At 40.5% G+C, this 21,746-nt stretch overlaps 1 protein-coding gene across 4 annotated transcripts in view; it reads left to right on the top strand.

The window, feature by feature from the left end:
• The window catches only part of MTUS1 (microtubule associated scaffold protein 1), a 128,378-nt gene that overhangs the window by 6,801 nt on the left and 99,831 nt on the right, over positions 1-21,746 (top strand). The window contains exon 1 of one of the 4 annotated variants that reach the window (XM_071807551.1): positions 15,677-15,760. The exons of the other annotated variants lie outside the window; for them this stretch is intronic. The gene's annotated coding sequence lies outside the window, so the exon portion shown is untranslated. Of the gene's footprint in view, positions 1-15,676; positions 15,761-21,746 lie in introns of those variants that run through there. 4 annotated transcript variants of the gene reach the window in all.

The raw sequence follows: 21,746 nt of genomic DNA, 5'->3' as shown, positions 1-21,746 counted from the left end.
TAGGGGTTCTTGGCACTGTAAGTAGGCTCCATCTGTTGCAGCACTGCCATCTGATTAGTGCACTGGCTATTGCTTTCCTCCCATCGGTAGCCAAGGATCTTAAAACCACTACTCTGTGCTTGATTGTTGTCTAATCTTGGGGAGCCTGTTGATTGCAGTATTCCACTGTTGCAGCACTACCCAATTGCATGGCTTGTTGGCCAGTTTTGCCCCTGCAAGACACCCTTAATGCTGACTCGATACTTCTATTGCATTGTAGATGTCTAGGAGATATCTGTAGAAATTATTAGTGCTTCTTGATGCTAGTAATATCTGGACAACTCCCTGTTTCAAGTATGCTCTCTACCACATACTTGTACCTGGGCAGCCTATACGGTGTCCATATCATCTTAGTTGTATTTTAGGTGTAAGTTTGCAGGAACAAAGTGCTATTGCAGGTTTCTACTAAAGGAAATACTATTTTGTGTAATTGATTTGCTCCTCATTTAGTGATACAAGACAGACTTACAGCACTTTATTCTTTTATCTTTCAAACAGTGTAGAATATGACCTGGTTTTGATAGTCTTTTGGAATCCTAGCTTTTTCAGGTCTCTATTACCAGCAGCTGCCATCAACAGTGTGAAAGTGCTGGAAAAAAAAAGCTGCTGATACAATTCATAGTTCATAGAGCAGCATGTGTTATCACCTGATGTGGCTCAACTTAATGAATTTTTACCATTGTCTTCTGAGAAGTACTCTTCCCTCACACAACTGAACGCTTAACATACACTTTCTTGATGCAGTTAGGGTTGTCTTATTTGATGCTCAGTTGCAGGTAATCAGATTTTTGCCAAGTTTGTATCTACGGTTGGATTACTGGAGTTCTTCTTTTGCAAGCTTTCATTGAAAGAAAGGAATTGCTCACAGATATTTTGGTCTGGTTGTGTCCTTACTGTTCTTGTATCTTAGTATAAAAATGTTGCAGAGCTACAGATCTCCCATGTAGTGCATCTGTGTTGCCTGTGCTTTGTTTCATGGTTGTAAACAGTTCATAGTACCTGTTCACAAGTTGTTATGGTTGAGGATTATGAAACTAAACTGTCTGGGTGTTGTCTCCTACTATAATAATATGATGAGCCAGAGCCTTGATGCCAGGTGATAATAATGGCTGGTTCTGCAGTCAGCGTGGGCTGGTGGCATCGGGCATCTGGATGCCTTTAGGCATTTGCACTTTCAGCATCTGCCTAAAAGGATGGTAGAGGCTTGCCAAGCAATTTGGAAGCTCACTTACTGTAGCGTGTTTGAATCTGTGGTTCCAGAATAAATGTTCTTGCTTTGCACCAACTCATCTCATGAGTAACACCTTCTAATACTCATTTGAAGTTGTGCAGAGCGCTGCTTCACCTAAGGTTTCATTGTCCTCTGTAGCTCCTTGATGTTCCAATACCAAGCAGTACAAACCTTGTAAGCTTCACAGTTTTCTCAGCAGATTATAAAGGTTCTTGGTCACCTTCTTCATTATGTGTGCTGCTTGTGGTAAAAGTTTAATTCTGCCTTATTACACAAACACAGAGATCAAGATAACTGAGCAGTTTCTGTATGTGGTTGGGACTCATCATTACATTTCTTTCCTTGCCTTGCACTCATTTGGGTTTGTGTGCCATGGATTTCATGTCCTGCTGCTCTGCAAGTGGGCTTCAAAGTCAAATAGCATAAAGCAAGTCTTTTGTGTCACAGATTTCTCATAGGTTTCATAATGGTTGTATAGGGCATAACTAGTATTTATTCATGCTTTTCTGCTCTAATAGTCCTGTGTCTCAATGCTTAAGATGTTAGTAAATCTGGGTCCAAACTGCAGCCGGCTTGAGGTGATGGTTCATTTAATAGCTTAATTGCAAGGTGATAAATGAATAGCAGCTGTCTTCAGTTTTGCAGATGAGGAGGCTGTGTCATTAGACCTACTGAAGTCTTACTAAAAGCTGCCTCTACTGACAGACAGATTGTAGCTTTAGCCATTACTTTAGCAAGAAAAGTATTGACTGTGCTGTTGTTGTGTTGGATAGTACCTCCCCTGCTCGCCCTGTAGCCTGTTGGCTGTGTGTTTCAAGCACTAGGCAGTGATGCCTGCCATATTAGTTGGGGTTTCTGGACCTTTTTCAGTGTGCAGCTTTTTCCACCTGTCCTAAGTCTAGTGACAGTCAGTACTTCAATTCTTTCCTTCTGTGCTCGGCTATCTGTGTAGCAGTGTCTCCTGTAAGCTGAACTGTTGGCGTTCCACAAGTCACTGCACTGCTGTGCCGGTGTGTAAACCTTACTCCACAGTGATGTGCAGTCGCAAAAATGCATTTTTTTAGACAAATATGTGCTGCAGAGCCTTGAGAGGAGTGACCATAAGGTACTCAAAACTGAGAAGAGCGAAGGTAACTAAGTACAGCTGTAAGAGCAGCCCTTCAAGCAGGACGCTTGACACTTCAGTGGTGCAGCTTGGCATGTGGGCATGTGTCCAGCCTGCACTCGTGTGGGGTGCCCTGTAGGTACGTTGTCATCTAAATATAGTAAGCCTGTGTGGTAGGTTTTTTTCTCTCCTAATGGGCTATTTTCAGTGCGAAGTAAGTGGGGAAGCTTTGTCTTCTACAAGGTCACTCCATCATAGGCTTTCATATTTTTCCAGTTGCTTAGCTTTCTTATTGAAGATTATGTGGAAGTTGGGTGGAGACCTTGGGGGTCAGTCTTTCTGGTCTCTAATTTCTAATTGGATGCATATAATTGATAAAAGAAGTCTGGTTCGGTAGAGGTCATTCCATAGTATCTACATAAGTTATATTTAGAGCTGATTGGTGTCAGAGTAAAGCTGCTGTTACAACCTGCTTATTTATTTATAAACACACAGTGAATGCCACCTTCCTGTAAAGGGGCAGCCTGGAATTTTGTTTAAAAAAAAAATCGTGGGGGAAAAAGTTTCTAGGAAAAAAAAATTCAAGTGCAATGTGTTCTTGATGGCTGCCTTTTTTTTTTTTTTTTTTTTTGTGACAACCAGTGGCTTCATATAAAACTGATTTTATGCTTGTCAAATGCAAATATAGCCAGATACTATAAAGAAGTAGGTTTCTCAATTTCCTGGACTAATCATGGCTTCTGTGTAGCAGAAGGTGGTTTACAAAACAGTTGCAAAAGTGGTGTGCTGACTCCTTCCATGCACCTCTTTGGCTGATTTTTCTTTCTCTCTCCAAACAAATACATTAAAAATTGCAATATTTGTGTTCATTCCATTTCTTATTTAGTTGTGAGTGAACAATTGGAATGGTGCACAAAGGTGTGGATCCTTAAATCTCTTAGATGTTACTGGCCTTTCAGTGTGTGTGGTTTGTTTTCTGGTTTTGTTTGAGAGAAGCACAATTTCAGAGAAATTGTAAATGGCAATTCAACTTCTTTTTTGCCTCAAAATAACATTAAATAACAGGGTAATCATACAACCTATTAAGAAGAGTAAATGTAGAAACCCTGTCATTGTTTGTTCAGCTTTTAGTTGTCTAGTTTTGTTTTGTAAATGTAGATACCAGTACAGGGGTATTGTTTTGTTTTGTTGTGGGTTTTTTGCTTGTTTTTGGTGTGTAGAGGTGTGTGGGTGGTGTTTTGTTTTGTTTTTTTTCTTCTAAGCCCTCGCACTTCCTTCACTTTTTTCATTGTCACAGAGAAATGTGTAATGTTTGCTTCATTTTAACTTCCAACTGTAACCAGTATTCACGTTGACCACTTCCTGGTAGCTGGGATTTGACATAGAATAACTGAAAACTTCCCTATGAAATCTTTGAAACTTTTTGACTTTCCTAATGCAAAACAGTAGCATTTTTAAACACAAAAGATGAATATGTCATGCCAGAAGTTGAAAATGTCACATAATGTGCATGCGTCCATACTTCAAAAGGAAAGATCTGTCATTGAAGCGATTATGAATACTCCAGCAACTTTTCCATGCTTTTCAGCTCTTCCAGAAATCACTTTCAGAAAGTGGCAAAATGGCCTTTGTACTCAACAATACTGCCTGGAGAACAGATTTACTCTCTCTGGACTAACGGCTGCCTTTCTACAAACCAGTGACTTTGAGGTTAATGTTTAAATATTTAAACAGATTTGGCATATTGCCATTCAAGTAGAACAGCATGTGCTTAGCCCTGAGACTCGAACAGTTTGCTAGGAAGCCAAAAAAAATAAAAATTGCTCAATAGTGCAGTGATCTGGTAACTTCAAAGACTATAAATTAAGGCTAATCCTGAACAACAGTCTCCTAAAGGAGTATGATCAATCTGATTTTCCTTTTTAACTGGGGAGAAATAAAATTTTACAGATGATACTGGAACTTTTTAGGTGGGTCAAAGTGCAGGATAAACAATCTAGTGTAGACTCTGATAAAAATAATCCTAAAATATACTGATCTGCATGAAATTTGAATTTGAAATTTGTTGAAAACTGGGTAAGTTGTTTAATCCAGATAACTTTATTGTTGGTTCTTTTTGTGTAGGCTGGAACACCAGGGTTAAGCAAAGATTTGATGAGCATAGAACTCAAACTTAGTTTGGGAGTCTTGGTACTTATGACTTGAAATGGAAAAAATTAAAGAAGAAAGCCAAGAGCAATTGCACTGGCGTTCTTCACATGGCTAGTGCTCTTCAATCCGGAGGACTGTGGTGCCTGTGTCTGGAAGATAAATGGAGCTTTGACCCTGGGATTGCATCTCTAATCTGTTTTTATTCTGACTTTAAGCTTACCAAGAAGTCAGCTGAAATCATCCCTCTCGGGAGGGCACTTCCCACCTCTTGTGCCAGATGATGCAAATTCAGGTTTTCTGCCAAGTATCCCAAGTATTTTCTGTTAGTGGCCAGGTCACAGCCATGCTGCATTGGTGAGTGGATGCTCTCTGGAAGCTGAGGGAATGAAGCAGCGTACAAGGCGTGCTGAGATAAGCCTGGCTGAGCAGAGGGAGACAATTTTCTTTCCTCATCTTGCTTCATTATACAAATCTCATGTTCAAGTTAAACAAATATGTGAATTATTCAACGTATAGAAGTGAAACCTCACACTTCAGAACTATTAAGGTAAATAATTATAAATCGCATAATTTCAAGCCTATGAAAGAAATATTTGAGGTTGCAATAACTTCCCAAACAAACTAATATTTTGCTTAACTTTGATTGTTCTGTTGTGTTTGTATTTCAGCACAGAAGTTAAATATTCTGGGCCAGTGTTGCAGTTAATTGCTGGATCTCATGTTTGCATATCCTAAAGAAAGGAATGATACCGAAAATGGCCACCACATTATTAATACATCACATATTAGAATGTGATTTGTGTGGCCTAAAGGGGTGGTGCTTCAGTAAATGTTTATGAAATATGCGCACGGCCAAAAAGCATCTTCCTGTGGGCAGCATGAGTGCTACAACTCTAACTAGTATGAAATACTTACTCATTTCTATCATCTGTGTCAATAGTTGGAGACAAAACTTTATGATAATTCAATGTATTTGGGGATTTAATTATAAATGAAATAAATTTCTACTTAAACAACCATTTCACTTGCCATCACAGGAAGGGAAGGCAGACGTGCTTTTGGCTGACCAGCCTCTTCTTTCGTATCATCTGCTGGTGGTTCAGAGAAAAAGGGAAGATCAAGCTAAAGAAATCAGAGTTTGCTTTTGAATGCTTTACAGATGGGTGATAAAATGATAATCTGTGTCACGTCCAAGACATATGACAGTAAATACATCAGCTAGAAAACCTTTAGTAGGAGCTTTACTACACCTTCCTTTTATGCTGGAATTTTAAAATCTTACTTCTGAAGGAAAAAACCTCTTTTATAACCCTCGCATGTTAAGTTGGATGAAAGAGAACAGTGTGTTCAGACTGTCAGCTCAACTCTCAGAAGCTTGTGGTGATCTCTGCCTGGTGCCGCTTTGAGCAGCCCCTTTGCTCTCTGCCTGTGCCTCCTTGTGTCCCTCGTTAAGGGGCAAGACTCTGGCAGTCCAGGTAGTGGGCAAACAACTTGAGAAACCTGTCCAAGAAAGCGCCAGTTTAATCAGTTGGTGGAATACGGATGGATAGATCAAAGAGAAGATAAATTTGGACCTATGATGCTGTGAAGGGGAGAGAAGGAGGGAAGGTTGTTGGTGATCACTTTTTTTGCATGGAGGTGTTTGAGCTGTAGTGAAATAGTGAGAGCACTTAAATCTCCATGAGGGAGAGTGTCATGGGTGAAGTGAGGAGTAATGAAGGAGAAACATCTGCCCGCAGCTCAGTGTTGAGGTAGGTGCATACCTTAAAGAGAAGCTTTTCAGAAATCCTGAATGTCATGACCAAGCTGTATGGACTTTGAGTAGCAACCCAGGAAGTTTGGATAATGGTGAGATGATGGCAGGCTCGGCACAGCTCAGGACGGGTGGCCTGGATGTTTAGGCTTCAGCTGGAGATGTTTTTATAGTATTTGGGGTGTGCTGGTAGCACATGGTTGTTAGAGGGCTACGTTTAATGTATCGTGCTGTGTCCTGTGTGACAGCTGAGCAGCACCAGGACTTGCCCTGTGAAGCTGTGAATGGAGCACACCTGTGGTGCTGGAGGGGAGCTTATTCACACTGGGTGTCCGCCTAGTCAATGGTTATATACTTACTGCTTTAGTTCCTTCTGATTTCTGTGTGGGGTTTTTTGCTCTGAGAGATGATTACAGCCTGCAGCAATTCCTGTTCTGCAGGTTCTCAGCTCTATGCTTTTCTGTTAAGTTTATGGTGCAGTGTGGTTTTTTTGATGGTAAACATAATGAACTGGGAGCCAGTATTGAAGGCACTGAGATGAGATCTCAATGACAACCTGTGTAGTGCCAAAGTCTTGGCTCTTCCAGTATTCTTTCACTGGTAAACTAGTGGAACAGTAGTATGCTGTGTGTTAGAGCTTGGAGCCTATTGCCATCCAGATCACTTCTGCAAGGCTCGTTCAAGAACAGAAAGAGACATGGATTTGCTAAATTAGTTCATTTGGCATCTTAAAGCACTTTTATGCTACAAAGCTCGTTTGTAGAGATTGTTGTTTAGTAACATAGGATAGTTTAAAGAGTTCTGGGAGCAATAATTTTATTCATTTAGCATTTGTTAACAGGTGTCTGGGCAGTGTAAGCGTTTTCATGTGTTTCTCTGTAGGAAAAATAGTGCATAATCTGTACCTTCTTTTAAGGATGATGCAATGGTGCATTATCAATTCTCATTTATAATGGAAGATTGTGTATCACGAAGAGACTGCACACTATGCATTTTATACCTTAGATTCCTAACATCTTTTTTTCAGAAGTATTAGAGGTTGGTGTGGTGTGCTTTTTTTAAAAAAAAAAAAAATTGTGACCTTTTGATGGATTTCAAGTTTATTTCATTTCTTGTAGCTTGAAAACCCAGTCATTGAACTGAATAAATTAAAGGAATGCAGAGAAAGTTCTGTTTCTTCTTCAGAAAGAGAAATTATTCTGAAATGTTTAACTCTTCAGCTCTAAGTTTGTGTACCCAAAGCCAGAGGTTTGTCTGTGTTTAAAACATTGTCAGTGAGCACGTCACTCAAATGTCTTAATTTGAATGATGAATATGTTACAGTGGTGCTTAATATAGTTGTCATAATTTCATATTTAAATTGACTTTGTTAAAATGTATTTGTTTATTGCAATTCTTTTATACCCTGGAGAAATACTTTCAGAGGGTGAAAGTAACCTTCACAGTTTTACATAGCTAGTGTATCCTAGCTTTCCTTTTTTTGTTGTTTTTGACTTTTTTCTGCAATGCTGAATTAATTGAGAAGGCTGCAGTGAATAGATGTACCAGCAAATGATATATTTCTAGAGCAAATCTGTTATGTGTTTAAATTAATTGAGCAAAGGAAAGTCTCCCATTCAGCTTGTTGGAAGCACCGTATTTGTCTTTCCTTGCCTGTAAGTCAGGAGTAAGAGACTGCAGTTTATATCACCTAAAAAAGATGAGGGAGAACTGTTAGTTCTGCAGGGCGAAAATGAATAATTGTTTGACATGTTGCAATGTGACTTTTCAAAACAACAGTTCTTTCCTCAGGCTATCTGAAGGTAGGAGAAGATTAAAATTGCCCAAGCTGCTCTGCAGACTTCATAATATAAAATTGTCTTCTGTAACTTGTGATGCATGGTGAAAGGACAGCAGCGGGGTGTGAGGGGAAACCCTTCCATGTCCCTGTGAGTTTCTCTTTGCGACTTGAAGAGTGCAGGGGGAATATTTCCCTACCTGGTGCCTGTGCCCTGCGAGCTTTGGGAAGCCCCATGCAGGCAGTGCAGGTAGCACTGGCCAAAAACTCTTGGGACTCGAGCTGCTGTACGGTGAGTTTGTAGGCTGGCTCTGTATTTGAGTTGAGGTAACCCACAGCTTCATGAAAATAGCAGTTTGTGTATAAGTCTTTTGAGCCTCTCTGTGACAGAATGGGGGGGTTAGACAAGTCTGTCGTCTTGCTCCAGGCCTGACCAGGCAAACCGCTTGCTTGCTTTGTTGAACGGAGCTCCTGTCCCTCACTGTAAATAAGGTCTGAAGTGTTACGGAAAATACCTCTTCGCAAGTATCATCTGTCAGTTCTGTGAAGTCATGGTCAAACCTGCTCTGAGGATGTGTTTCTAGCATGCAGGGAGCTTTTGATGAAGCGCTGGCAGAGAGTCGAAGGAAAATTCTTCAGCCTGAGCCTGTTATTGCTGCGTGGCTGAACTGATCTTTGAAAGTTGAAATCTCTAAGAGGACTCTCTGTATTCTGGCTTCTATGTGTGGTTTTCTTTTTTGTGTGTGTTTTTGTTGTGTTCCCCCCCCCCGAATTGCACTGATTGCTTGTGCTCTGATGTGTGTGCCGCTAAGGAGAGCTTTTGATGACTAATCTAACTCAGCTTCAACTCATCTCTTTCAAAAGGCTTGTGCTTTGACTATGGTGAGTAGTTTGTGGTGTATCTTTTTATCCCTTATGCCCTACTGTGAGGTGCTACTGTATTCCAAATAACTTCCAAATGTATTACTTGAAGTTGTTTATTCCATAAATACAGATGTGTACTCTTATATGTGGCTCTTACAGTTTACTCTTTGCTCTTAGAGAATAATAAGATTACTTTTACTTTCTGAAGCTGTGTACCTAAATGTAGTCCAAAGTAAACCTTTTAGTTGAAAAAATTACATAGAAGCCGGTAAGCTTTGAGTGAGGTTTGGTAACTTCTATCAAACCATAACCGTATGCTGTCATTGATTTAATGTTCCCTGGTGTTTTAAATTTAACAGCTAAAACAGAAATATTAGTGGCTTCCACAATTAATGCTAAAAACATGCCAGGCTGGGAGATAAATGCCAAAAAAAATCCCTGCAAGTAGTTTCCATATGTTGCTGACACATTATTTCCTGGAAGGCTGGTTGATATTTTGGCAAAACTAGCATAATATGCTATTTTCCATTAAAGTTTGGGAAGAACAATCAAGTTACAGTTCTTAAAATGGAGAGTCAGGGATGAGAAAAGGCCTTCACTTAGTGGCTTTTTTGATATTCCCGGTATTTGAGGTGATCTTCAGTCATTGATCTTTGCATGCTAAGGCATTGCTTTTTCATCTGTTGCTATCTCTAGCTAAGCTAAGATACTAAAACAGGAGCTACCAGTATTTGATTTCTAATAATAGAACCTAACAGAAGGGAAGTTCAGTCAAACTTTTAAGGTGGTAAAGGAAATCTAACCTGGTTCTCCTTATGGGAGGGGGGAAGGCCTGTACCTAGAATGGAGAAAGAGAGCAAATACATGTAGTATTGCAAAATTTGTTTAAACCAACACAGTTATGACTTGAATGTATTATTATAATAAATTCTCTGCCTTAATAGAGCTGAACTTGTAAGCAGGATTAACTAACCTACAAACAAGCATCCAGTGCTCAAGGACAGAGCCCAACTTAGGGACAAGCAAATAAGTGACTGTTTAAAAAGCTGCAGGACAGGTGATAGTTGACTGCTTCCCTCTTGGGATCGTTCTCCGTTGGTGATTCAGGGGGTCTGGGCAAGCAAACAGATAGCCATGGCTTCACCTTAGCTTTTAGCTCTGATGTGATTTTTTGCTTTTTTCTTTTTTTTCTGAAACAGGCAGAAGGAAAGGCTGGGTGGGGCAGTCAGACCTGTGTAGGGGTCTCTGTTAGATAAGAGTAGTAATTATTTCTGAAGAAATCCCGGAAGTAGCTTTTGAAGGATTGTAGTGCAATGGTAATGTCGTAAATTTATTATACTATTTCATAGGTTGCCTAACAACCTTTTGAGAATAATATTTATTTTTAATGTTACCTGTTCTAACCCTGAAATGGCAGAGGAGGAATTAGTTTTAGTTTGATGTCTGCATTTCTATCTCTCACATCTTCAACTGTGTCTGTGTGTTATGGTAGAGTAGGACTAGTAACAATGCTTTTCTAAAAAGCCTGAGATTTTTCTTAATAAAATTACTTACTGCCACTGAAAGGTGAAAAGTGCACACAAGGAAGCGTGTGCCTGTGAGAAAAATAGCGTCTGATCCACTTGGAAAAGTCAGAGTGGAAACTGTGGCTGGTGTCAAGTGTCCTGCACAGCCAGGCAAGGGTGACCTGCAGCACACTGAAGAAATGTCTCCAACCAGAAGGTCTGGGAAAGTGCATTAAGCTGAATCTACCTAAATGTGTAACAACGAGGATCGGTGAAACTGCTGTGGGCTGTGACCTGCACCCCTGTCTTGTGTGTGAGCAGATCCATTTTTAAAACTGAAGAGGGGAAACTGTTGTCACAGCTGATTAATGTGCTGCTTTTCATTACTCTCCAAAACTGGTCCTGTCATCGGCAGGTGGAATGAAGGAGCGTGGTCACTGTGGCCTGAGGGAGCTTGGAGTCTAAGTGATCACATAGTACAGATTGCTACCCAGGAACAGGCTTTCATCCATAGGGGAAAAAAAAAAGGCAATTGCATAATCTTTACATATTTTGTACTGTGCCAGGTCACCCTGCCTTAGACCAGGCTGTCTGTGACAATGTGTTCAGATGCTTGAAAAGCAAATGTGCCCTCCTGTGTCTTGCAACCACGGCTTCCTGACTACTAGCTGTCAGCTGCTCTCCGGTTTAGCAATGGGGCACTAGTTGGTGAAAGCAGATCATTAGTATTTGCATCAGTACAGCAGGTGAGTGTTGTTCTGTGAGGGAAACTGCTGTTGCCACTCAAGCACTTAACCAGTACCTCAAACTCTGCAAGTACCTTCTGTCAAGAGAAGGAGCTAGTGACTGGTATTCCTCTGTATATATTCTTTGTAAATAAGCATGACAGCACTGACATCTAGTTTCTTTCTGAATATATTGGGTATTAAGCAGAAAGTGGTCTTGTGACTCTGACCTCTTCTTTTTTTTCCCTAGTCAGTAATCTAAAAGTCATCTCTGCTGTTCTGCTCTGGGTGGGGACTCTTATTCAGGCACCATTTTTCAGGAGGGATCTTAATTTTTCTTCCTATGTGTGGTGTGTTTTTGTTTGTTTGTTTGTTTTTTCAGGCACCCAAAGCTTTCTCAAGGAGCGTGTGGACTTCATTGAATTTATTCTTGTCGTGGTGAAAATGTGTGGCAGCTTATAGTCAGGAGAGTCTGGTTTTTGGGGTGTCCCACCATCATCTTGATGGTTATGCAGTCCTTGCAGTTGTTGCTGCAGTTTAAGTGACTGAGCAGCTGTGACTGGTACAATTGCATCTCTTTAGCTGTTAGTAGCTGCTGAGGTGGTTCCTCTTGTGCTGGAGGAGCTGTCAGCTTTCCTGGGCCTCAGCTGGCTCTGTGCATCTTGGCAGAGAGGTAGGATGGCATGACATGGCTGTCAAACTCTTGTGGCTCATGTAACATGAGATACATGAAACTTGGCAGCCTCAATTTGAGAGAGGTCTAGTGTTGAGACCACAGGAATGTTCTCTAAGTTGGTATTTGGTTTCCCCTTCCATACTGAATATTTCGAACGTATTGACCTTCTGAGTACATGCAGGATGAATCTGCCCACACCATGGGGTGAGTCTATGGAAATATGGACTATTGCTTGGTGAAGTGTTGATGCTCATGGTTGCTGGTGCTCTGATTTCAGTTAGCACAGCTTGACTTGGACTTTGTTTGATTGGGAACAGAAGTAATTCCCCTGTGGCTGGTTTAGAATCAGAATTATTCACTGATCTAACTGTTGATTTGCATGCTTATGTTAAATGCTTAATCAAACAGGTATCTTAGTAAATATATTTTGTGTTGTTTAAAAAATTAGTATTTTATAGTTATATACCAGAACTGGTATATTCTTGTTGCATATAAATGAATTAGACTTTACACCAAAGAATAAGTTAGAGATGGGCATCTGATTCATCAAGCTATCCTAATAGTAAGCTCCCATGTGTTATTGCATTAAGTTTGTGGCTATGATAAGACTTGAGATTGCTTTGTATAATAGCTTTTAAAATCTGTTTTCCCATTGTGTGGTCTTATGAGCAAACATGTAAATGAACCTGAATACTGAGGTTTACTCCATTTTATTTCTGCACATGGAAGCTAATGCTGAGAAGGCTTGTTGAAGTAAGCACAGTAGGATACTGCTGTATCTTGTGTTCAGCCCATTCTGTGCAAAATAACTGAACCATGTGGTTGGACAGAGACGCAAAAATAGGCTACTAAGCTGGTGCACTGAGGTTAGAGTTGAACAGGAGGAGGCTCTGGTGCCTGCAGTGGTTCCTGTGTTGGTGAAGATGACAGCTTAAATCAAAACATGCTCTCTGGCTTGTTGGTATGTGAATGCTGCTTTATTCTTAAGATGTAAAGTTCTTTCAGTGGAATCTTTGGGAATGTCCCAAGTATGTTTGAGAAAAAGAGGATTCTCATGGAGTATCCTGAATGCTGCTTCTCTACTATAGCATGTGCTTGGCTTGGATTTGGTTTGTATTGCCACCTGGTATGTGAAGTCAGTCTCCTTGTAGTAGCTGGAATTATTGGTTTGTATTGGGAATGAGTATAGTTTGCCCATAGCATTTAAATTTGTTAGTTGCCAACTTCTAATTTGAAATGTGGATGGGAATAATCTAAAACCCCAAATTCTCAATCCTAATATGCAAATTCGGAGTTCAAGGGCATGACGGGGGAAAGAGCAGATTCTGTGTAGCTACTAAGGCAGAGGTACATGTTAAACTGGTAAGAATTAAAACCTTTAGAAACTGGGAGATTAAGCAGACATTTGCTTTTGCTTCTGCCTTGGGTAGGGAGAGGATTGCATGAAACAATTCAGGAGACTTTAGTAGTTTAATATTATAAAGATGGTTACTTCTGCTATTATACTTTTCACATCTGCTGTTCTCTGTAGTACAGTGATTTGTGAAGAAAATGGTCAAAAGACTCAGTCTAACAACTTTTTTTGATGGATTGTTGCTCCTTTTTTTATTTTTTCTGGAAACCTTTGAACAGTTCTGAGTCTAACCACCAAAGACTGCTTTGCAACCCTGAGGGCTTAGCTGTAGATGGACTTTCCTAGAGGACTGAAGCAAGTGGCTTCCAGCTGCCAATCCCTTCCACATCTGCATCTTACGGGGCAATTTCCTCTGGAGAAAGTTCCCAACATTAATTGCTTGAAGTTCTGAGCAGCAAACTACCCAAATGACTTGTGAAAAGAAAACACAACCCCCACAGTGAATTTGAAGGGAAAACATCAAGACACACACGGTCTCCTGTTCAGGAACATCCTTCAATACCTGATGAAGGAGGGAGAGAGTGCTCTAATAAATACTCTCTAAAATTAGAGAAATGGAATCAAGAGATCTGAGGGATGGAGATGTCTTGTGAGTTCTTTCTGGATGGTCTGCTCAGCTCAGTGTTTTTCCCTCTGTATTCAACAGTTACGGCTATGTATTTTCCTATCCATTTTCCTAGCAGGAGAAGCTTTGTGACTTTTCCTCTTATTTTCTAAGATTACTCAACACTGGGTATGTGTCTGTGGTTTGGGGTTTTTCTGTTTTGTGTGTATATGGTTTTGTGTGGTTGTGGGTTTGTTTTTTGTTTTTGTGGTGTGTGTTTTTGTTGTGTGTGTGGGGTGTGTTTTTTTTTTTTTTCCTCCCCTTCTACTGCCTAAGCAACCCTTCTCAATTCAGGCTGCTCCAGCATTCTGGGATTTCATTTACCAGAGAACTCATATTGACAAACTGTGTATTTTGAGTCCTGATTGAGCAGGGCATGAGGATCCTTGTTTGTGCACTGTGGATTGGTGGATTTCTAGATGGAAATCTAGAAATTGCAGCATTGTTAACATGCTTTGGTGAACTTGATGCTGATAGGTAAAATAATTATCGTATGCAAACTTAAACTAAACTCATGAGATTGCTTTCAAAAAAAACCCCATTGGTCACCCTTCGCAGGATGGTATTCAGTTGTGCAAGTTCAATTCGCTTTTATTAGGTACCTAAGCAACTTGTTTGTTTTTCAACAGTTTCTTCCTCATTCCCACAAAACCCGCACTTAAGCTTTGTGCAGCCCAAATATCTGTACGAATTGAGAGGTGTTTTCTTCTTTAAGCTGAAACATAGGAGGCAGAGTTGCTTATCCGTGTCCCAAACTAGCATCAGCTGTATGAAGTTACTCAAGTACATTTGTTTATGTACTGTGCAGGAGTTTTCCACCCGCATTGCAAAGAGGTGAGGTATTTGCTGTATGAAATGCCAGTGTTTGTGCCTCACTTCTGATACGGATGATAGTTTCATGGCTTTCTGTACTGTTAAGTGACTCTTTGATACAGCAGCTGCCATTTGTTGGGGGTACTAAGCAGAACGAAATAATGAAGGTCTGTGACCAACATAAATCCAGAAATAATGTCTTGTCTCCATTGCCATCTGAATGATGGATGTGTATTATGTCCTTGGAGGAACGTCCTGGAAAGCGCAGCTTTGGAGAAGTTTGTGCGTAGTGAAGCTGTACAGCTTAGGACTTTATGCAGTTTTGAGCTGGGGAACCTTTGAGTCTTGACCATAAGAATATAAAGGCACCATTTAACTTGAATCTTTGTATCCTGTTCCTGTGCAGAATTTATAGTGCAGTAATTTTTTTTCCACTAACACTTTTTAAAATGGTGGTAATGGAGAACCCCTTTATCTGTGTAATTTCTCAGTTATTTTCTGTTGCATATTTACATGTTTTAAACGTGGTTTAGCCCAAGAAACAGAATTTTATAGGTTGCTGATAACAAACTGAGTGTCTGGCTGTAGAATAACTGCTTAAAGTGTACCAAATCAGACCAGTGTCATCCTAAATCATCCTGCTGCTAGCACTGCTTGTATGCAATTCGAGTTGTTCCTCCATCAGGCTTATAAAGCTGGTGAAGTCAAAGCCTGAAGGGTTAAATGTGAGATGAGTTGTATTGCAGACTGAGTAGTTTATACATGGCATCAAGTCTAGAGATTCCAGAGAACCGATCCATGTGTACAAGTGAATCTTCAGACCGAGGGGGCTGTATGGTAAAAGTTAATGTGTAATCAGTCCCTCTCAAAAAAGAGCCAAAGGAAAAGCAAGGAAGCTTTTGCCTGTTGAACATGTAACTCCTGTTGGGTTATCAGTTATTCAAGGGTTATAATCTAGTTTATTATAAAACCAGGGTGCTGCTTTTTTCCTGTGTAGCTCAGAGATGGTACTTTGCCAGTGTGTGCAGTGTCTTCTAGTTGTGCACATCCCCCATCTCAAGGAGGGGCTGTAGCAGAAGTTGAAACTCACTTGGGAACATCAGGTATGGATGTGGTATTGGGTTTATAACACTTCTGTTACTGCTTATGGCTTTTGTCTTTATTTGAAATCAAAGCTAATGTTCCTATATAACGTATAGTTGTAGTTCAGCATGTCTGCAACAGTCTACTGATACATTATATATACAGTCTAGTCTTGTGGGAAGCTGTTGAGTCAGCTAAATAGGTGAATGGGGAGAACTGTTTGAGAGGCTTTAGAGCTCTGGTGCAGAGGTTTAGCTGTACTGTAAAACAAATGTAGACTATGATAAGCAGCATTTGGATTTGATTCCTAACTTTAAGCAACTCAATTCAGGAAAAACTGTTAAAATATTGGATTTGCACCACTTGCTTCTTAAGGAAGAAATTTATAATTCTTTGCTAGACTGCAGCATTTCTGAGTGCTCTTGGAGGGACTGAGGGGATGATTTATAGACGGGAGCTTCAAGTTCTGCTGTTGCCTGCTGGATGCAGAAGCCCTCACAGGGGTGCTGCTGCTCAGGGTTCGAGTGGAGCCCCCTCCCCAGAGCCAAGGAGGATCTGCAGGGAGCAGCCTGCACACCTGGATCCCTTCCAGATCACCTGGGTGAGACCAATAACTGTGCCCTGGCAGCCTCTCCAGCAGCATGTACCCAGCTCCCCCTTCTCTCTGGTCCTTCCCTCACCAGGTCCTGGTGGAATTTCAACCCTCACGGGGCTGCAAGCAGCCTGTTGGCAGCCGTGTCAAGCAGCATGGGGAGTTTGTGCTTTCCATAGAGCAGCGACTACAGCCTTCTACCTAATAGTGTTGCATAGATCAGGGTGGTTTCTCCGAACACTTCTACAAAACTGTCATGGTGTCTGTCTTATTCTTGTCATTTGTCTGCTTCTGGTGTGTGGTGCTGTGTTTAGCTTTGCAGACCTAGTTCCTCGTGGATTCAGAGGCTTGTGTGTTTTGGGACTGAAACACAAACAAATAAAAAATATAAAAAGAATAAGATGTAAAATAAACTCTGATCTCACTGTGAGAAAGTTTCCTTTGTAGGAAACACAACTCTTTTTTGTTTGTGGGTTTTTTTTTTTTTTTTTTTCTTCCTGAGACTGTAACAGTTGGAACAATGGTTGTGAATTGCCTGGTTGCTCCAGATGCCGGTTGTGCAGCACTGCAGGTGAAATATTTGTGAAATTTTGAAGTCTGATAAGATTTAAACTATTATGCAGCAACACTTACTGAAAACCCTCAACAACCAGTGCATCTTTAAGACTTATGATAATTGAGTTGTGGTTGTTACCTGTTTGGCTGCCAAAATATTATTTCCTGTAACCAGTTCGTTGCAGTTTTATTAGATTTGGTTAGCTACATATAATCAGTAGCCTTGAATATTTAAAAAGAAAAAAAAAGTTTAGGAACAACTGTTCTTTAATTGGCAACAGCTTCAGAATCAAATCCTGCTGTGATGGTGTTGCTGTGCAAAAGTGCAGTCCTAAGTCAGTAGTACGATTTCTTGTAAAGTAAGTGGAAACTGTTCTTGGCTGGCTGTAATCTTTTTCTGAATGAATGACTGCTTCTGCATAGCAAGCATCTTTGAGTCTGCAAAAACTGTGAGCTGATTAAACTTTGACCTGGTTAATGTGAGAAATCCTAAGCAACTTCATTAATTCTTCAATTTGTACTGCAAAAGGGTATCATGGCAAAGATGCTGCTTTTTCAGTCATTAGAGGTCATGTTGATCTGCTTTTTCAGGTAAATTAATCAGGTTGTAAATTTGTTACTCAGAGTAATCCACTAGAGCTAGGTAATGCTGCTGTACCTTGCTTTGCTGCAGGTGATGTTAGGAGTACTCCAGATGCTCTGTAAACTAGTTCATGTTGATGTTAAATATAGCCACTTGCTGAGCAACTCTGTTTTAGGTGAAGATCTGAAAGGACATGTAGTGCATGGGAGCAGATGAGTTTCTGTGGCTGTAACTATCCAATTCCATCAACACAGTTACCCTACTAGCCAGAATACTGATAATGTCAGCTATGTGTTGTGTGGGGGACACAGACAATTCATATAATAGTTCAGGAATATGAAAAGTTTTGAGTCAGCACATAGCCTTAAGTAGTCTCAGTGTGTGCTGCCTAGCACATTGTGGTATGTTTGCTTGGCATTAAAACTTGATTGTAAAGGCAAATATTTAATGCAGGAGTTATTTCAGTGGTAATAGTTAAAACTGTCTCTGCTCTGACTTGCCAAACAAATGACTAAGTTGTGGCTCATTGTTAGGAAATCAGAACTATTATTTTTTTTTCCAGGGTTATGACTGGCATTTTGGCCACCACCTTTACAGCACAGTGTTGCTCCTGCAGAGTGTTTCTGACATTTTTGTACTTGCTGTTTTGTGAAAGCTTTGTACTTGTCAGTCTAGAGGAGATTAGCAGCAGACAAAAAGTCTTCACTTAATTAGGTAGACCTAATATTCAGAGGGGATGTTTAAAACAAAATTTAACAGAAAACACCAAAAACACCACCAGCAACACCCCCTGCCCGCCTCACTCCCCCAAATACAAGGTATAATGGCCTAATGGTAAACTGTGCACTGCTTCCCTGTGTACTTGCTTCTGTGCTAGATTTGATTTCAGCTAGGATGAGAGAAGCAAGAGAGGAACGTGGGACAAGTTAAAAGGATTGACTGCTCTGTAAAAGAGGAGAAATGTGAAATGCAGAGTAGAAAGACTGCTGAGAGGACTGACCAGTTAGTTCAGAACTGGTCATCCCATCTTGTATTTTGAATGTTTGAAGTTTGTTCAAGGGAAGAAGGGCAGCAAGGGTGCTGATGGCCGGAATATCCTTAAAAAATGAAAAATTATGATAACATATGATGAGAGACTTCAGGAAAGCTGCTAGAAATCTGAAGACTATCTTGAAACTTGAGGACATTCTTGAAGAGCATGAACCTTATTTGTTTAACTTTAAAGTTTTGCTTATTTGCTCTATATGTCTGGGCAGACCTAGCATGAATTCACAAAGCATTTTTGTTCTTTGTAATCTGTTACCACCTTTCTTCCTACACTGATAATATTTCAGTCTTAGAGGAAAAATTCTTGTGCGTAATCCGTGCTCACTATTTTGTAACTTGAAGATATCAAAACGTATGAATGTACCCTTTAAATGGGAGCAGTGGAGAAAATTGGTTTAGCTCAATTCCAGGAAGCAGAGAAGGTGAGCGGTATTTGTAACCCCTATCTAGTCAAGGCACCTGAGCACTGATTAGGATTGTTGAACATGGGGCTCTGATGCTCTATCTTGTTTGTGCCTAGCTGTTCAATCAGGTCTTTCAAAAGACGGACTTGAACCTTGAACTTCCAAGGCAGTACCATAATAAATGTACTATTGTTTGGAGGTTTTTTGTTGGTGGTGTGTGGTTCCCCCCCCGCCCCAAGTTCCAGCTGCTTACTTTTGTTTTGACCTGAAAGTTTATCCTTCCTTGTACAAAAACATACGTTTCTGCTAAATATTCCAGTTGTGATAAAACAGGTGTAGGGAGGTGGGGAATCTTCCCGAAAAGTTGATGGCTAATTTAACCATGAAGTAATAAATTAATGTCATTCTTAAAAGTTCCTAAAGAGTAACAGACTGAATATTGATCTAATGGGAGACCATACACAGACTTTTTTAATGGTAGCAATGGATAAATGAGTGATAATTTAAGTATATAACTGACCACGTGTGCAGTTGTGTACTGTACCATACTTTGAAAACCCTGTGACCAGTCTGTGCCACTTTCAGCAATGAATGCTGTCTTAATGAAACTACGAATGAGAGCCTGATAAAGTTGTGAGAATGGAGAGTGCTGGAATATCCAAGTGAGAGGCTCGTTGGTTTTCTCCTCTGCACTTTCAAGTAGGTAGCTTTGATTTTGTTTGATCATGCACTTGATCTCGAATAATAAAGCACACTTGCTTACTTGTACTGCCTTTATAGCTAGCGTTTGTCCCTGCTTTGTGTGTGCTTATCTCGATTACTTCTGTGAGTTTTGAATTGTCGGTTGCTGTAAATCAGAATGGAGAAAGGGCACGTGCATTTGCAGAACTTCCTGGTCTAGGGATTGCACCTACAAATCCCCAAAATACTAGATGCCATTTGTAGACACTGTTTTCAAGTATCTTGGTTATCTAATTAAAAGATGGAGTTAATTCACTTTTAGAAAAGTCACTGGACCAGTTTTCTACTTCTGAAATCAGAGTTCTTCAGGAACTTATCTTACAATAGAAATCAGAAGTTGGCAGTTATTAAAGGAAGAAAGACTGTGTTATCAAGATGCTGTTTCAATCCACTGGAATGTCTAAGTGTATTATGTGCTCACAAATAATAGTGTGAACTTGAAAATGGAGACAACAGCCTAATATCCTTGAAGACAGGCCAACAAAAAGATGTCCAGAGTTTGTGAATAATTAAATAGACAAGGACTCTTCATCTTAGGAAAGCAGTGACTGTAGGCAAAGAAAAGAAGGGTGTGAAAGCAGCTGAAGCTTTTCATTGAACCAGGACTCTGAGGACTGAATCACTGGAGGCCCTGAGTTTGGGGAAAGTGCTAGCATTGCTGTCTCTGTCAGACAACCATTTAGTCACTAGCAGGAGTGAGCTACTTGGGTAGCTGTACCTGTTAGCATGAACAGTCATATGCGTTGGGATAGTCTGATGGTACAGTGTCATGTTTTGAACACATAATTGTAGGATGTCAGATTTCTGCGTGTGTAGAGAAGGACAAGAAGGACAGGGAACTTCTTGAGAGAGTCCAGCGCAGAGCCACAAAGATGGAGTGGAGCATTTCCCTTATGAGGAAAGGCAGAGGGAGCTGGGTCTCTTTAGCTTGCAGAAGAGGAGACTGAGGGGTGACCTCATTAATGTTTATAAGTATGTGAAGGGTGAGTGTCAAGAGGACGAAGCCAGGCTCTTCTCATTGACAACCAATGATAGGACAAGGGGCAATGGTTTGAAACTGGAACGCAGGAGATTCCACTTAAATATGAGAAGGAACTTCTTCTCAGTGAGGGTGACAGAGCACTGGAACAGACTGCCCAGGGAGATTGTGGAGTCTCCTTCTCTGGAGACATTCAAAACCCACCTGGACATCTTCCTGTGTAACCTCATCTAGGTGTTCCTGCTCCAACAGAGCGATTAGACTGGATGATCTTTTGAGGTCCCTTCCAATCCCCAATATTCTATGATTCTGTATGCTGAATTACCTTTCCACTTTACTTTTTCCATGTCTTATGGCCAAGATTTAACTGCTTAAAGTTCTTGTTCCCTGGTTACTATCATGTATATGTTATGCTGGTGCTTCAGTCTTGAAGCTGCGTGGCAAATAGCCAAGTAGGAGGCAAAACCTGATGGTTCATGCCTGTGGAAGGAATACTGCTGCTTCAGTCAAATGTGCCTCCGTGATTGTTTGCAAACATAACTTGCATGTTACTTCTGCTTACCATAGCAAGTATCTCACATTAATTTTGAGTTTTAAAATGGCTTTGAGTGAAGCATACTGATGTCGCTTAGCTACACTGTGGGTTTTTGTTTTTTTTTTTTTTTTTTTGGTTATAAACACAGCACCTTCACAGTGCCAGCACTGATGACACTATGTTCTTAAGCGAGCAATGCAATTAACACAGGACCACTTCATGTAATTCATTTCTGTTATGTGCTAAACGTTTGGGTGAAGTTGTTTTAGGAGCTTGACTTCTCTTCTAATAGTTTGAATTAGTTTGGCAACAGGCTCGTTCACATCAGGGTGCAACATCACTGAGGCTGCACAGGGAGCTCTGCAATGGTGATTCTGTGCAAATGCAGCCTTAACTTAGACTGTGTGTTTTCCCAGTGCTTTCTGATGGAACATGTGAGCAGCACCAGACAGAACATGTTGGGAGGGATGCCTGGTCAGTGCAGACTCCCTCCTGGATTCTGCCATCTCTGCCTTCAGGTGTACTTGGTGAAAAAGTAAAGCTTGAGTGATTGTGTTGTGTTCCAGAACA

Source organism: Patagioenas fasciata, chromosome 4 (assembly GCF_037038585.1).
Source record: "Patagioenas fasciata isolate bPatFas1 chromosome 4, bPatFas1.hap1, whole genome shotgun sequence".
NCBI classification, from domain to species: domain Eukaryota; kingdom Metazoa; phylum Chordata; class Aves; order Columbiformes; family Columbidae; genus Patagioenas; species Patagioenas fasciata.
Note: the sequence above shows the minus strand (reverse complement) of the source record. Positions and strands in the feature narration are given on the sequence as shown.